The sequence below is a fragment of the Gorilla gorilla genome, chromosome 7, assembly GCF_029281585.2.
Source record: "Gorilla gorilla gorilla isolate KB3781 chromosome 7, NHGRI_mGorGor1-v2.1_pri, whole genome shotgun sequence".
Taxonomy (NCBI): domain Eukaryota; kingdom Metazoa; phylum Chordata; class Mammalia; order Primates; family Hominidae; genus Gorilla; species Gorilla gorilla.
Window position 1 is genome coordinate 135,082,643 of NC_073231.2, and position 17,108 is coordinate 135,099,750.

A 17,108-nucleotide genomic window follows, 5' to 3' on the forward strand; every position below is an offset into this window, starting at 1 on the left:
GTCCCATGGGGTGCTCCCTTGATATGGTGTTCTCCTGAATGGGGCTTCCTGAGAGCTTAACTGTAGTGATTGTTTTTGCTCTTCTGGATCTAGCCACCCAGCGGAGCTACTGGGCTCTAGGCTGGTGCTAGGGAGATGCCTACAAATTGTCCTGTGATGTGATGTCTTCAGGTCTTGCAGCCATGGAGACCAGCACCTGCTCTAGTGGTGGTAGCAGGGGAATGAAGTGGACTCTTTGAAGGTCTTTGGTTGTGTTTGTGTTTAGTGTGCTGGTTTTGTGTTGGTTGGCCTCTAGTCTGGAGGTGGCACTTTCGAGAGCACATAAACTGCAGTCCTATAGGAAAGATATACACATGCTTGAGGGACACCTGGCTAGGAATTCAGGTTTCTAAGGTGGTGGGTAGGGCTATAGAACTCCCAGGAGATATGACCTTTGTTTTTGTTCACCAGGCGGGTAGAGAAAGACCACCGGGTGGGGGCAGGGATAGGCATGTCTGAGCTCAGCCTCTCCTTTGGTGGGGCTTGCTGCTGCTGCTGCTGTGGAAGATGGGGGGATGGTTCCCAGCCCAATGGACTTATATTCCCAGGGGGATTATGGCAGCCTCTGCTGAGTCATACAGGTCACCAGGGAAGTGGGGGAAAGCTGGCAGTCACAGGCCTCAACCTGTTCCCACATACACCCCAGTCCTAAAGGCCAATCTCACTTCCACCGCGCCCCACTAATGGCACCAAGTCTATTTCCAGGCAGCTGGTGATCAGAATTGAGAACTTGCCCCAGACCATGAGCCTCCCCATTGAGAAAGCAAGCCGACTCACAGTTTTTCGGCATCTCAAGGAGCCCGCAGCAGTGATCCAGTTCCTTCAAAGGGTCTTTGGATTCTCTCAGCTTTCCTGGTATGTTCCTGAGGTAGTTCTTGGAGCAAAAGTTCATGATGTGAGTCTCCACACACTGCTGTGTGTCTCCACACACTGCTGTGTGTCTCCACACACTGCTGTGTGTCTCCACACACTGCTGTGTGTCTCCACACACTGCTGTGTCATCCCGAATGGGAGCTGCAAGCTAGTCCTGCTTCCTATCTGCCATCTTAATCCAATCTCTTCTCTCTATATTTTTTTCTTTCCTTTTCCCTTTCTCTGTCCCTTAGGGAATGCGACTGTTGGGTAGGGGGTTTTGGCTGTGCTTCTATAGCCCCGTGCACTTCTGTTGGCAGTTTTTATATTGGGGTGTGCGGTTCAAACTATGAGCCAGTAGATGGCGCTTATGGGTAAGAGCCAACTGTAGACAATGCGAACGGTTATAAACTTGATCTTTGCTCCCTGGGAGAAGGTCTCTGTTGCCATAGGCAATGGTCTGATGTCTGGAGTACACAGTGGTCTGAGCCCTCTGCTTAGCCTCAGGGGGTTGGGGGGGCAAGATGGGTGAGACTGGACCAGTCAGGCCTATCTACAGGTCCCTCCGTGGCAAGCACAAGCACCAGCATTGAGGGAGAATCCAGTGGGCAGCCAACAAGCCCCCAGAGGTGTACCTAGGCACAGAACTGAAAAATCTCCTTGGCTCCAAGTTCTACGCATGGGGAGAGAAAGTGGCCTAAACTCCTAATCCAGGACAGTGGGTGTTCCAGATGGCCTAGAGATTTGCCTGTGTGCAGAGTATAGAGGGCCCTGCTGTACCATGGTCTCTGCACAGGAGAGGTAGGCCAGCTCAGGCTGATGATTTAGGCAAGCAGGTTCTCTGATTACCTGGAGATTTACCTGGGTCTGAAGCAGAGACGGCTCCACTTTACCACAATCTTTGCACAGAAAGGGTGAAATGGCTCAGGCTGCTGACCTGGGCAAGTGGTGCTCTAAATGCCTGGAAATCTGCCTGGTAATGGAGCAGAGAGGGCCTCACTTTACGATAATGTCTGTAGAGGAACAGTGGGGTGGCTCAGTCTGCTGGTCCAGACAAAGAACTCTGAATGGCATGAAATGGGATACTACTTTGGATGCTAATAGCCAGTAAACTTGCCACCTGATGTTCATATGCAAAAGGCCTCTATTTCAGTGACCTTTAAGATCTCCTCACACTCTTTAATCTTCTTTCTGCTATCCATTATGAGGTGATTTTTATGTATGGTGTGAGGAAATGATCCAACTTCATTATTTTGCATATTAATATTCAGGTGCCCCTGTCTTATTGTCCTGGTACAAATTAAATGACCATAAATGTATAAATTTATTCCTGGAAACTCCATGGTCTTCCATTGATTTATGTGTCTTTGCTTATGTCAGAACCACACAGTCTTGATCTTGTAATCAAGTTTTGTAGTAAGTTTTTAAATCAGAAAGTATAAATTCTATTTTCTTTTTCAAGATTGTTTTGGCTATTCTGGGTCCCTGGCATTGCCATTTGGATTTTAGAACCAGTATGTCCCTTTCTGGAAAAAAAAAACAAAACACCTAGCTGTATTTTGAAGGAGGTTATATTGAATCTGTAGATCAACTTGGGGAGTATTGCCATCTTAAGCATATTTTGCTCTCTGATGCGTAACAGTAGCGATATTTATCCTTTTACTTAATTCTTTAATTACTTTTAACAATGATTTTTAGTTTATAATGTACAAGTCTTGCACTATGTTGTCCCCAAGTATTTTATTCTTTTTGATGTTATCATAAAATAAATTGTTTTTGAATTTCATATTCAGAATGTTCATTGCCAGTGTATAGAAATATAATCAATCTTTGTATGGTGTTCTTATGTACTGAAACCATAGAAAACTTATTTATTGGCTTTAACAGATTTTATTTGATTTTTAATGATTTTTTACATACAAGATTATACCATCTGCAAATATAGTTTTACTTCTTCATTTTTAAATTGCATGTCATTTATTTCATTTTTCTCTGACCTAATTCTCCTGACTAAAATCTCCAGTAAAATGTTGAATAGAAGTAATAAGAAAGGACATCTTGACTTTTCCTGATCTTAGGGGAAAAGCATACACAAAATTTAATTCAGTCTTTCACCATTATGTATTATGTTAGCTAAGGAGTTTTCACAGATGCACTTTATTAAGTTGAGGAAGTTGCCTTCTTTTCCTAGCTTCTTGAGTGTTTTTATTATAAAGTGTGTTGTATCATGTCCATTTTTCTCTGTATGTATTATGATGGTCATGCATTGTTTATTCTTTATTTTATTGATACTATGCATTACATAATTTAGTTCAGATATTAAGCCATCCTTACATTCCTGGGATAATTCTACTTTGTCATGGTATTCAATCATGTTTATATGATACTGGATTCAGTTTGCTGGTATTTTATTGAGGATTTTTTGTATGTATTCATAAAATATATTATGTTATAGCTAAGATTTATTTTTTCTAGTTTTGTCACCTGGGTAATAACTGACCTCAGAGAATAGGAAGTAGTCCTTCCTCTTCTAATTTTTGAACTGATTCCTTTTCTATTTTTCAGAGGAACTTGAAAAGAGTGGCTACTAATACATCTTTTTTAGATAAGTAAAACTTACCATTGAAACCATCAACTTTAAAACTTTGTTAAATCTGACATCTGGGCCCCTTCACAGGCAGTTTCTTTTGCTCAATCTTTTTTTTTTTTTCTGTGCATAGATCACACATTCCTCTTTCTCTGAATGTGTCATAATTTTTTTGCTGAAAAATAGACATATTTTAGATAATACACTATAACATGTATGGAAACTGACTCCCTAACCAGAGCTTCATTTTTGTTATTTGCTTGTTTACTTAATTTTATTTTAGTGACTTGAAGGGACTGGTTTAGTAAAGTGTTCTCCCACAGTGTACAGCTCTGATGTCACTTCTAAAAGGGTGCAGCCTGGGGTATATGCAGTTTCCTTGACCACCTGGCTGATCTATGTGTATTGGCTTCACACTCAAATATTAGACTTTACTGTTACTTAATTGCTCTGTTGTTTATGGCAATGTCCTGGGGCATCAATTGCTCAAGAATTCTATCCTTTGTAGGGCATGAGACTGCCAGTTTTGGGGGATGGTTTAACTCTAATAGGATTCTTCTTAACTATTTTTCTGATTCTCTCTGTTAAAATTTTAGCTGGTAACATTTTCATTTTCACTTTGAGGATCATGAAAGTACCAGCCTTCTCTTGATTGATCATGCTAGGATCCCCATTGTGCCTTTAGGCATACACTTCCCCAGACTCTTTTACAGGTGAAGTCAGTCCATTTAGGGAGATCTCTGGAGATTCTGTCCTTAAGATCTGACTGTTCATCTGGGTCAAAACCTTGTATTATTTATTACTGTACCAGAGCTGAGGGCAGGAACAGCGACTCACTTTTCTTATAATGACACACCTGCTGTATGAACAAGGCTCTGGGCAGGGACAGTAACCCCCGGTATTCTCAGTTTGCCTCTCCCACAATGGAACTTCTTCCCTTATACACAAACTAGGGAAGTGACCTTCAGGGTCTAGTATTTTCAGACTGCTCTACCTGGATCAGATCTTTTATCCCATAAGTAGGAGCTGATTAAGGGAAGGTGAACTCAGCCTCTGGACCATGCTTACCCAGAATAGAGCTTATGCAACATGGAGCTACAGGAATAAGAGATAACAGTGCCACTCACTCTTGGAGTGAAACCATAGCCTTAAACTGGTAACTAGGTGGAGAGAGAGACTGAGTGCTGTGCAGAGGAGAGCTTCTGACACACTAAGCTGGGGGAAGGTATATTAGTGTGTCATGAACCAAATGTCACAGTTTCACTGCTCTTGCCAAGATTTAGTAAATTTTTTTGAATAGATGTTTCGCCATTTGCTGTATGCCCTTAAGAAAATATCCAGACAGTTTAAATGGCTGGTTTCTTTTAAAAAAAAAAACACTTTGAGCAGTTAAATGGTTATTTAATAGGGGCAGGGTTCTGGAGATTCCTCACACAGGCATCCCATCATGGTTATTTTGAGAATTAACCTAGATAATCTATTTAAATTGTCTAACATCATACCTAGCCTATAATAAGGACTCAATAAATAATAATTTCAATTATTTTTGTCACAGTTTTCTGCAATGACAAACCTTATGGTGATCAATTACACAACCCTGGCAAGAATTGAATATACATAGCATTATTTTAAGTGAGGTATATTTTATATAAAGTTTATAAATCCAAACTATATGATTGGATGGGTTTTGATAAATATATACATTCATGTAACTACTACCCAAAGCAAGAGATTTAACATTTTCATCACTCCTGAAAGTTCCCACATATTCATTTCTAGTAAATACCCAACTTTAATGTAGGCAGCCAGTGTTCTCATTTTATCATTACAGAACAATTTTTCTCACTGAACTTAATATAAATGAAATTATACAGTTTGTATGTCTTTGTAACTTTGTTCACTATGCTTCTGAGATTCATTCACGTTGTTGCATATATCAGTAGATTTTTCCTTTTTATTGTCGAGAAGTATTCTATTGTATGTCTATAGCAAAGTTTATTTATTCATTCACCTCTTGGCTGACAAATAGTTTATTTTTAGTGTTTGGCTATTATGAATATATCTGCTATGAAAATTCTTGTACAAATATTTTTTGTGGACATCTGTCTTCTCTCTTATGTGAATATCTAGGAATGAAATTCATCATTTTAATTCTAGCCATTTTAATGTATATGCAATGGCATTTCATCATGTTTTAAATTTACATTTTCCTGCAAATTAATAATGTTGAACTCCTTTATAAGTATTGATATATATTTTTGTCCACTCAAATCTTTTGTTCATTTTAACTGGGTTACTTATCTATCATTACTAGGTGCACAAAATGTTTAGAATTATATTATCTTGAAGAATTTACATATTTATAATTGCAAAATAATCATCTTATTTCTGGTAATACTCTGTGTTGCAAAGTATTTTTTGTGTGTATCTAATATTAATACAGCCACCCCAGCAGTCTTCTGATTGATGTTAGCATAGTATATCTTTGTCTGTCTCTTTACTTTTAACATATTTTTGTCTTCATTTTTAAACTGATATTTTTCTTTAAGGGGACTATAATTAGGTTTTGCTCATTTATCCACAATCTTTCATTTTGCAGCATTTAGACTGTAAAATGTAATGTGAATTCTAAGACGTTTAGGTTTATATCGTCTTTGTTGTCTTATTAGCTGGGCCTCTTTTTTGTGTGTGGTTGCTTTGAGGTTTAAAGCATACGTCTTTAACTTATCACAATCTAACTTCTAGTGATATTATACAACTTCACCTATAGTATAAAAATTGATGATAGTATAATACTTTATACTTCCAGTTCTAACACTATTTTCCCTTCTCTACCTTTGTGCTATTGTTGTCATACATTTTAACTTTAAATGTTATGTATCTTACACTGTATCATTATTATTTTTGTTTAAACAGCCAACTCCTTTTTAAAGAGACTTAAATAATACGAAAAAACGTTATGTATTCACTCATGGGGTTAAGATTTCCAGTGCTCTTCATTCCTTTGTGTAGATTGATATTGCCATTAAGTATCATTTTTCTTCTACCTGAAGGATTTTCTTAAATATTCCTTGTAGTTCAGTCCTGTAGGTGATAAATTATTTTAGCTGCTTCATGTTTAAATGAATCTTTATTTTGCCTTCATTTTGGGAAGATTTTCGCTGGGTTTAGTATTCTAACTTGACAGAGTATTGGTTTTCTGATTATTATCTTACAGCACTTTAAAGATGTTGCTATATTGTCTACACATTTGCATTGGTTTTGAAAAATCTGCTGCTTTACATCTCCTTGTTCTGTATGTAATGTGTTTTCCCTCTGGCTTGTTTTAAGATGTTTTTCTTTACTTCCAGTTTTAAACAATTTAATTCTGATATTTTATGTTATAGTTTTGTTTATGTTTCTTATACTTGGGTTTCATTGAGATTCCTGGATCTGGAGGTCTATACTTTTCATCAAATTTGGAATATTTTTAGCAATTATTTTTTCGACTATTTATCTGTCACCCCCTTTTTCCTCTCCTTTGGAAGCTCCACTTATTTGTAGGTTACATTGCTCAAAGTCATTCTGCAACTATTGTTATTTTTATTAAAAAAGATATTCTCTTTTATTTATGTTCCATACCAAATAGTTTTCATTCTTTTCCTTAAAGTTTACTGATACTTTATTTTTCCATGTCTATATTATGTTAATTCCATCCAGTATGTCTTCTATTCCACATGCAGTAGTTTTTAATGTCAAGAAATTTGATTTGGGTCCTTTAGATTTTTTCCATATTTCCACTGAATGTTCTAAAAGCTAGAATTATGTTATAATAACTGTTTTAATGTCTTTGCCTGACAAATGTAACATCTGTTTTATTTCTGGTGTGGCTTCAATTGGTTGGTTTTTCTCCATATTATGGATCATATTTTTGTCTGCTTTGCATGCCTGGTATTTTTTAAAAATTATATGATGACAGACATTGTGAATTTTACTTTGTTGGACACTAGATAGACTTGTTTCCAATAATTCTGCTTTTGCTTTGCTCTGGAATGCAGGTAAGTTACTTGGAAACAGTTTTATCCCTTGGAGTGTTGTTAAGCTTTATTAGGTGAGACCAAAGCAGTTCTAAATCTAGAACTAGTTATTCCCCAATACTAAGGCAAAACCATTCTGTATATTTTATTCAGTACTCCATGAATCATTAGATTTTCTAGTCTGACAGGATAAGCACTAATTCTAGCTCAGCATGAGGGCAACACATTCATCTCTTATCCTTTTGAGTGGCTCTTTCCCAGGCTTCACACACATGAGCTCATCAGTAAACAGCTGATTACTCAAGGGGGAATCTCTGTAAGTTTCTAGAGTTCTATCTTTATGCAGCTCTTTCCTTTACAGTTACATCCTGCAAACTCCAGAAACCTATGTCTCCCAAGACACATACATCTCTTCAACTCAAGAAGTTTGCTAGGCTCTGTCTTGGTTTTTCTTTCATGTACTTCAGCATGTAAACTTTCTCAAGGAATCAATATGAAGAAATTATAGATCTCATCTTATACTTTTCCCTTTTTAAGAATAATTTTCCTTTATTTACTGATGTCTTGAATATCTTATTCTTATATATGTTGGGGGTGTTTTTGGCTTTTCTCAATCAAGAGAGTAAATCTAATTCTTGATATCTCATCTTGGACAGTAATATAAGTCTATCTTTTGCTATTGATTTGTAGGAGCTATTTATTCTGGATATAATTTCTTTGTCACATATATTTTGTGAATATATTCTCCCAATCATGACCTACCTGTTCATATTTCTACTAGTGTCTTTTGGTAGGCAGACGTATTTACTTAAAGTCTAATTTATCACCTTTTAATGGTTAGTGTATTTGTGTCCTGTCTAATAAATCTTAATCTACTCTATGGCTGTAATGATACTTCATTATTTTTTCTTTAAAAACATTTTATAGATTTTACTAACACATTTGGATCTATTATCCATCTCTAACTCGTTTTAGTAGGATGTAAGATAGAACTCAAGATTTATTTTGCTCCATATGAATATTCAATTGTTTCAGCACTATTGTAAAGGCTTTCCTCTTCCCTATTAAATTGCATTGGCATCTTTATCTTAAGTTTATTGACTATTTATGCATGGATCTAGACTTGTGTCACCAACCAAAGTCCCAGAATTACTGTAGCTTTATAGTGAATCTCGAAATCAGATGGTGTAAGTCATCTAGCTTTATTCTTCTCCAAAGTTTTCTTGGCTATTTTAAGGCCTCTGAGTTTTATATACATTTTTTAGCCATCTTGTCAATTTCTACAACATGTGTGATAAAGTTTTGACTTCATTGCATTGAATCTAGATCAATTTTGAGTTAACTCATAGGTTGTATATGCTTCCGACCCTTGAACTCATCTGTCTCTTACTGAGAGCCATTAGCTCACAAGGAAAAAACATGTTTTGTATCACCCTTCTGTGCCATAAGTTTATTTGAGAGGTTCCCACAGGAGGGACTCCTCCCATGGAAAGTTGTCTGCTTGTTGTCTGAAGCAAGCTGAACTACAATTTTTTCTAATAATGCTAGCTTTGTTCAACTTTGGGTTTATATTATGTAGGACAATAGAATTGAAATAGTGTGAAAAACTTGAATTTGATATTTTGATCATTCTTATTCATAAAAATATTTCTTATAAAAGACATCAAGAATGTTGAGGGACTAACATTTATTGAGTCATAAGTCTCACATTAATCCACATTGCAGATTGTTGGGTATTATTCCCATTAAGCAGAGAGGAAAAATAACATTTGAGAGGCTAAGTAACAAGAGTCCTGAATTAATAATGACACTCTGAAAAAGACATTTCACCTTCTTATGTAGTGTTTATAACCCTGAAACGGTTTCACAAACAAAATTTTATATAATGCTCAGAAAAATGCCATGAAGAAGTCAGGAAATTATCTCCACTTTAGAGATGGCAGAACTGAGGCTCAGGGGGCTTAAGTGACTTGTTCATAATCACCAACCCACCACCAAAAGATAGCAATGGGTCTTGTGACTCATAGTGAGGCAATCTACTATGAGAATACACTCCTGCTTCACAGCACAGGGCTATTTCCAGGCACTGTTATTACTTTTAACATAAGGTTCCTGAGCACTGCCTTATTTTCAGAAAGCAACGGAAGCTTAGAGAGAATAGAGGTGAGTGTTTCTTTCATAGTTCAAAGGAAAGAATGAACACAGTGTTGATCTACTGCAATTAAAGTAATGAATGTTTTAGGATTGGATAGATGGAAATCTGTAACAAGTCATCTGGTTGTTTTGGTGACTAGAAGACATACTCTGAGTAAGCATTTCATTTCAATCACCGTAAAGCAACTGGCTCTATCTTAACTTTCTCTCAAATTCATTGTGTGATATTTTTTCCCACCACTTATTCTATATGAATGGACTAAAGTTAAATATGGTTCTAATTATAAATCAAAGATATCAACTTGTGATAAAATAATAAATAGATTGATCTAGTATGATTGGTTTTCTTGTCAAGTAATCCTTACTTACATAGTCTGAACACATTAAATAGCCCCAGTCACTCACAAAATAATATCATTATTCTGGATAAAATGTAATGAGATAGTGAATGAAAACAGTGTTGGTAGTGGTAGAGAGAAGTGCCACAGTCCCTAATACACACCAGATGTTCAAAGAATGATTGTGGAATGAATAAATGTTCATATTTAATGAACATTCATGTAAATGAATGGTAGGGCATTATGAGAAGTGGGATGAGGAAAAAGGATGAATCAAAGATTATTTTCATGTTTCTATCTTGGTAATCACTGAGATGTGAAATTCAGGAATATGAAAAAGATTCTAGGAAAGAGCTGATAAGTTTACTTTTTAAATTAATCTATTTGAAAGGTACCTGCATACACAGATGTTGCAGATAAATGAAAGATGAATGGAGCTGGAGCATAAGAAAGCTCTCTGGGCTGTATATTTATGCTCTAATATCATCTGTTTACATACAAATGGTAAAAGCCAAAGGGATGAATAAAAGTCATTTATTCATTCATAAAATATGTATTAAGACCTAGGCCAATTTCTGGAATAAGAGAACAAGATGTCAAAATTCTTTGGGAAAATCAATGTTTAATAGATAAAAGTAGAGGGAATTAAGTTTTAAGCATTGATAAACTTAGTCATTCTAAGTCAGAATTTCTACTGTTGAGAGATTTGGGCATAGAATATGGACTCAAGTTGTCTTTTTAATACCTTCATACCTGGGCTCTTATAACCTTACAAAGTGTTTTTCATATTTTTATCCTATTATCCAGTTACCCAGAACTATGTAAGTTAGGATTTAGATTTCTTTAAAACAACACTGCCAGTTACCTGCCCTACATCTGTTCATAATCTCTCTTGGCAGAAGCCTGACTTCGTTGAGGCTGGCAACATTCCTCACTAACTCAGCCTCAGCCCCCAAGGGTGACTTCTGATGAATCTATGAATGTGGTAGTGTCTGGAGACATTTTTGTGATTGTTAAACTGAATAGAGGAGGTGCAACTGGGATCTAGTGGGTAGAGGCCAGGGATGCTTCTAAACATCCTGTAAGGCACAAAATAGCCCACAGTAACAAAGAATTATTCAACCCAAAATGTCAATATGCAAATACTCCATATGTTCCTGTAGAAAAGCATGAACAAACCTATAATTTAAATCTGAAGGAATCTCTGGCGTCTAAAACTTCACAGGTGGAATGCAAAGTAAGGGCAGGAGACTAAGCCAACTCCAAGATGGCCGCCGATGATCCCCACTTCCTGGTATTCATGTCTTTGTCTAATTCCTTTTCTGTGTGGGCCTGATCTATTGACTCGCTTCTAATGAATAGAATATGTTTAAAATGATGTGATGTCACTTTTGAGATTAAGTTACAGAAGACTCCATGTTGGGAGTTGTGCCTCACCCTCTTAGATCATTTTTCCCTGGAGAAAGCCAGCTGTCACGATGTGAGGTAGCTGTGTGGAGAGAACCACATGGGAAGGGACTGAGGCCTTCCAACAACCATGTGAGTAAACTTAGGAGCAGATGTCTCTCTAGTCAGGTCTTCAGATGAGACCACAGCTTTGGTTTACAACTTGACTGCAACCTTTTGAGAGATGCTGAGCCAGAGGTGCCCAGCTAAGCCACACCCAGATTTCTGATCCATAGAACTGTAAGATGATACAGCGTTGTTCTTTTAAGCCTCTGTGTATTGGGGTAATTTGTTATGAAACAGCAGATGACTTATAACGACAGGGACATCTATAAATCTTGGCACTTGCCAACTAAATTGACTGTTACAGGTCTGTCGCAGCTACCATTATTACTAATTCTGTGGCTGGGATTGTACATTCATTAGAAAATCCCAAGGTTATGCTTCATTAGACCCATACCTCATCCTGTACCGACTCCACGTGCTATAAATATTATCTTAGATATTAATCAAATGCAAAGTGTGATAGAAAGAAAGTGGCCATTAGATTTAGACAGATCTCAATTCAAATCCCAAACTCTCTGCTTACTACCATGGTCAAATTGAATAATCCCTTTGCATGTGTGTTTTATCATTAGCAAAGTGCTGATTAGTGCTGGAATAAGAAAAGTACAAGATGCAATTGGACCATGAACAAGAAGCTACTAACTTCTTTAGAGAAAGCATTCTCACAGGTAACTTCAGAGAAAGCATTCCCACAGAAATGATGTTTAAGCAAATTCAAGAAGGATGAGTAGAGGTTAACTAGGAAAAATTGGAAGGAACAGTGTTCCCAGCACGGGCAATAGCTTACACAAAGGTCCGGCACCTTTCACAGGCTGAAAAATTACATGGTTTAAGAAAAAAAGTAGCAAGGGATGAGTCTGCAGAGATTGACAGGGTTCAGATCACGTCATAGAAAAATATTAGACTTCTTTATGACAATGATTGAGTCACTGAGGACTTTAAGCAAGGATAGTGAAATAATTGGATTTTTACTTTGGAAATATCACTCTAGTAAAAGACAGAGAACTAGACAGTAAGCATTTTGCATCTCACGATATATATAGTCTCTGGCACAACTATTAAACTGCTTTTGCAGCAGTGCAAAAGCAAATATAAGCACTATGTAGTGGATGGGCATGGCTGAATTTAAATTTACAGAAACAGACAACAGGTAGTGTTTAGGCCTTAGTTTTCCAACCCCTGATATAAAATACACAAGGGAAAGCCAAACATAGAGAATATAAAATATTTGGAAAGACATTTAATTAATTACATAATTTACTCATTTAGCAAATCTCTAGGTCAGGGATCCCAAACCCCGGGCCATGGACCAGTACTGGTCTGTGGCCTGTTAGGAACCAGGCTGCCCAGCAGGAGGTGAGCTCAGGCAAATGAGCATTACCGCCTGAGCTCCACCTCCCTGTCTGATCAGCAGTGACATTAGATTCTCCTAGGAACGTGAACCCTATCATGAACTGCACACGTGAGGGATCTAGACTGCACACTCCTTATGAGAATCTAACTAATGCCTAGTGATCTGAGTTGGAACAGTTTCATCTGGAAACTATTCCCTCTCACCCCGGACTTTTTTTAGATACTCATGACACAGACATGATAAGATAGACACAATTCCTTTTCTGGTGGAGGTTGTGATACAGTGAATCAGAACATTAAGTGAGGACAGCCTTAACAATAAGCTCTATAAGCTGACATTTATAGTATATATATAAATTCTAATTGTAATAATTCAATTTAATATGATTATTTTATTATGAAGCATTTTTTTAAAAAAACATAAGGTCAAGCACATATTTACTGACAGATTGAATAGAATGACTTAAAGAAATTGCAGAAAGTTCCGGGCAAGTAAATCTAGTATAGAATTTAAAAGACCTGCCAAGAACTATGTAAAGTATTTTCTATGTTTGCTCTCATTTGATATTTATGGTAGCTTTTCAAAGTTATTGGTCTCATTATTGGTCTCATTTTACAAACATGAAAATCTGGCCTGAAAAAGCTCGATCACTTTCTAGACCCCAGAGAGCTGGGATTTCGACTCTAAAGTTCGTTCTCTTCCCTGTTCTTCATATTGCGTGTTTGGGAAAGAACACAAGCAAAGCAGCAGAGAGTTAGAGGCTGAAATTTTATAGCAAGGAACTTAGCAAAGAGGTTGAGATGAGCCCTTCAGAGTCCCACAGAGAGCTCAGGAGAGGCCTGGGAACTGAAATCAGGAATCCCAATTGCCACTTCCTGCTTCTAATCACTTTCCCAAGAGAGTTGTCCCAGCTGTTCCTGAGTGGAAGAAAGACTGAGAGACTCTTTTAAAACCCAAGCCCTTGTAATAAATTTAGACTTCAGGAGAGGAAAAGAAGAAGAAAAAAGAAATTGTTGGCTTAGGAAAGTAATGTTTCCCTTTCATCAGATCAAGGGCAGTGGACAAGGGAAGAAAAAGTACATTCAGTCACTTTGACTGCAGGGCTCGAGGCGACGAAGTCTCAGCTTGCCCTGAAAACTCACCCACTCCACTTTGAGGGAATTCGGTCATGCCCAGAAATAACGTGGCTATACAAGGAATGCTTCTGTTTCTCCCCAATGAGTTGATTATATCCTGTCAGAAGTATCGTAAGGCCATCAAATGTCAAGTCAATTTTCTCAAACATATTATTTTCATAACAGCTGGGTCTGACTAACTCTTGAAACAGAGCAACCCATTGTTAGATTTTACTGAGAATGTCAGAGTGAAGCTCAATTAAAAAGGAAAGAAAGAAATGTTATAGGACACATGATCCTGATTCACACAAGTTTACAATTTAGTATTTAGAGGCCAATTGTATTATGATGATTTGGTCACTTAGTTCACAATTAATTCATAATGTCAGAGGAAATAAATGAAGACTGTGTCATTTGCCCACAGGAGCCAATTTCTTAGAAGGCAGGCAGGGCATCTTTTCAGTTATTGACTCAACAGCTAAAGAGCTGGAAGGATAAGCCTGGAAGTGTGAGGCATTGAATTCTAATCCTTATCTTTCCAACACATACTCCTGAATGAACCTGGTTTATCACATCCTTGAAAGCCACCAGTATAACATTGAGGAGAAAGAAAAGGACTTTAGAATCTGACAACCAGAGCCTCGACTACCTATTTGCTGACTGGTCTTAAGTGAATTAATGAAATGGGCACACTCATAACTAGGTAAGAGTTATTGAAGAAATTAAATGGAGTGAGATACCTAGCATGTTGGTACAGAGTAAATCTTCAGTAAATGGTGTGATTAAAAATGATGATGACAATGGTAATAGAAATGAAAATGGAGAAAGATGAGGAATTCAGTAAAACATGTGCCTAAGGCCAAACAGAGGCTGTGAATTAGAAAGTCATCTAACCTGGAACAGAAGCTAAAAAGCAGCCCTGAATTTACATCTATTAATGTTTGTATAGGACAAGTTTCACAGCACATAATATCAAGTGTGATATTATCAGGAAGCTGGATTTCCCTTCAAAAATTAGAGCATGTCTCCTGCCACTCAAACCCAATTCTTATCACCAAATTTTGTTGTTGATATTCTAATTGGTTTTCATTTATTTTCATTTTTTATATAATTTGGTGGTGTGGTAGGTAGAATTTTACAATGATGGCCCCAGATTCCTGGCCCCTGATATATGCATACTTCCCATTTATTCAATCAAACACCAATATAGGTATTTGATTCAACTCTGAAGAGATTTCATGGATGTCAGTAAGGTCCCACATCAATTGACTGCAAGATAAAGAGCATATGTGGGCCTGACATAAACACATGAGCCCTGTGCAAGCAGAAAGTCTTCTCCAGCAGCAGAAAGGAAAGTCAGAGATTGAAAACATGTGAATGGTTCAGCACACCATAGCTTGCTTGAAGATGGAAGGGAAGACCATGAGGAATGCAAGAGGCCACCAGAAACTGAGAGCTGACAGCCAGCAAGGAGACAGGGACCTAAGTCCTACAACCATAGGAACTGAATTCTGCCAACAAGAATGAGCTTAAAAGAGGACTTGTTTTCCCTAGATCTTGGAGAAGATAATTCAGTCTAGATGATATCTTAATTTCAGCTTTGTGGTACTCTGGACAGAGAACCCAGCCATGTTGAGCTAGACGTCTGACCTTCAGAACTGTGAGATATTTAATGGGTATGATTTTAAGACACAAATTTTGTGGTAATTTATCATATAGCAATAGAAAACAAATACAGGTGAGCTGAGTACCTCAAATCTAAAAATTGCTCTCAGTCTTCTGAATGAGCCTAGTTTATCTATCTAGCTTAGAAAAGGAAATACCGACAATAATAGCCCTAATAACTTTTAAACATGTATATGCACACACGCACACACACACGCACACACACATAGACACATTCACAGGCTTTATCTCAAAATATAGGATAATTGAGCCAAAGGTATACATTTTACTAGAAGTAATTCCACAGATGGCCCCAGTTTCCTTCCTATCAGCATGCCATTTCTTCAGTAAGTGTTTGCTGAACAACTATTGCATGCTAGACCACAAGGATATAACCTGATTAATACATAGTTTTTCAAAGAGGTAGTAGACTACGGTGAGTATGCGTTGTGGTAAGGGTTAGGCTATAGAAAGGCCACAACCTAGTCCTAAAAATCAAGGAAGGCATCCCAGAGAAGTAATTTCTAAGCTGCAATGTGAAGAATTAGCCACTCAAAATGGATATAAAGGAAAGCAAATGTTTCTAGGCAGCAAGAATATCATTACAGACTACTGGAAGTGATAGAGACCAGAAGCTTCTCAAAGAACCATGCACCGTTCATCATCACTGAACCATGACTCAGGGGAGAAGCAGATGGGGGAAAAGTTGAACAAGTAAGCAGAGATTAAGTCCTCTCCAGAGTGGAATCATCTAAACAAATATTGAATTCTTCTTAAAGTGAAAGGAAATTCCAGGAGATTGATAAGGAGAAAAACAATGGTATCAGCTTTGTTTAAACAAAGATTATTTGCTGGAGCTTGGAGAACAGCTTGAGGAATGATGCTCGTCGCTGAAGACAATAGGTCATTCCAGTAATTCAAGTGAAGCTGATATAGGTTGGTGGTCTGAAGGTAGCGCCAGGTGGATGATGAGAACAAAGATTTGAGAATTGTAAATTTTATATTTTTTCATACTTGGTTCAATTTAGAAGGTGAGGTAAAATAGAGCCAAAGTCAACTTTCAGATATCTGACTTGGAAATGGGACAGATAGAAATGTCAATAAATGAGAAGAGTTCCCCAAGGAAACAGACCATTTGGTTGGGGGATGGAGGAAGAAGTGGGAGGTGATGGGTTTTATTTTTGTAAATTTTACACTCTAATTTTATAGATTGTACACACCACAAGTATGGATTGCCTAGCAGCATCACAAATTTCTCAAATTTTTTTTTCCTCAATTCTTCCTTCAGTTAATAGAAATTGGTTAAACTTTACAGAAGCACAGTTGATGAAAAACAGAATATCATTCATATTGCCATCCTAATTAGTCCTCTCCTTTCCCTTCAGACGAATGAATGAACAGCACAATTACTGGCTATTTTAAGGGAGGTGAACATGAAAGCACTGAGAGATCACTAAGTCCCAAAAGGTGTTGAAC

At 37.2% G+C, this 17,108-nt stretch overlaps 1 long non-coding RNA gene across 1 annotated transcript in view; it reads left to right on the forward strand.

Moving 5' to 3' along the window:
- Window positions 1–1,402: 1,402 nt before the first annotated feature.
- LOC109027984 (uncharacterized) overlaps window positions 1,403–17,108 on the forward strand; it is a 28,428-nt gene continuing 12,722 nt past the window's right edge. Inside the window, exons 1-2 of the long non-coding RNA XR_002007038.3 lie at window positions 1,403–1,692; window positions 12,071–12,166. This is a non-coding gene — a long non-coding RNA (uncharacterized lncRNA). The remainder of the gene's footprint in view (window positions 1,693–12,070; window positions 12,167–17,108) is intronic.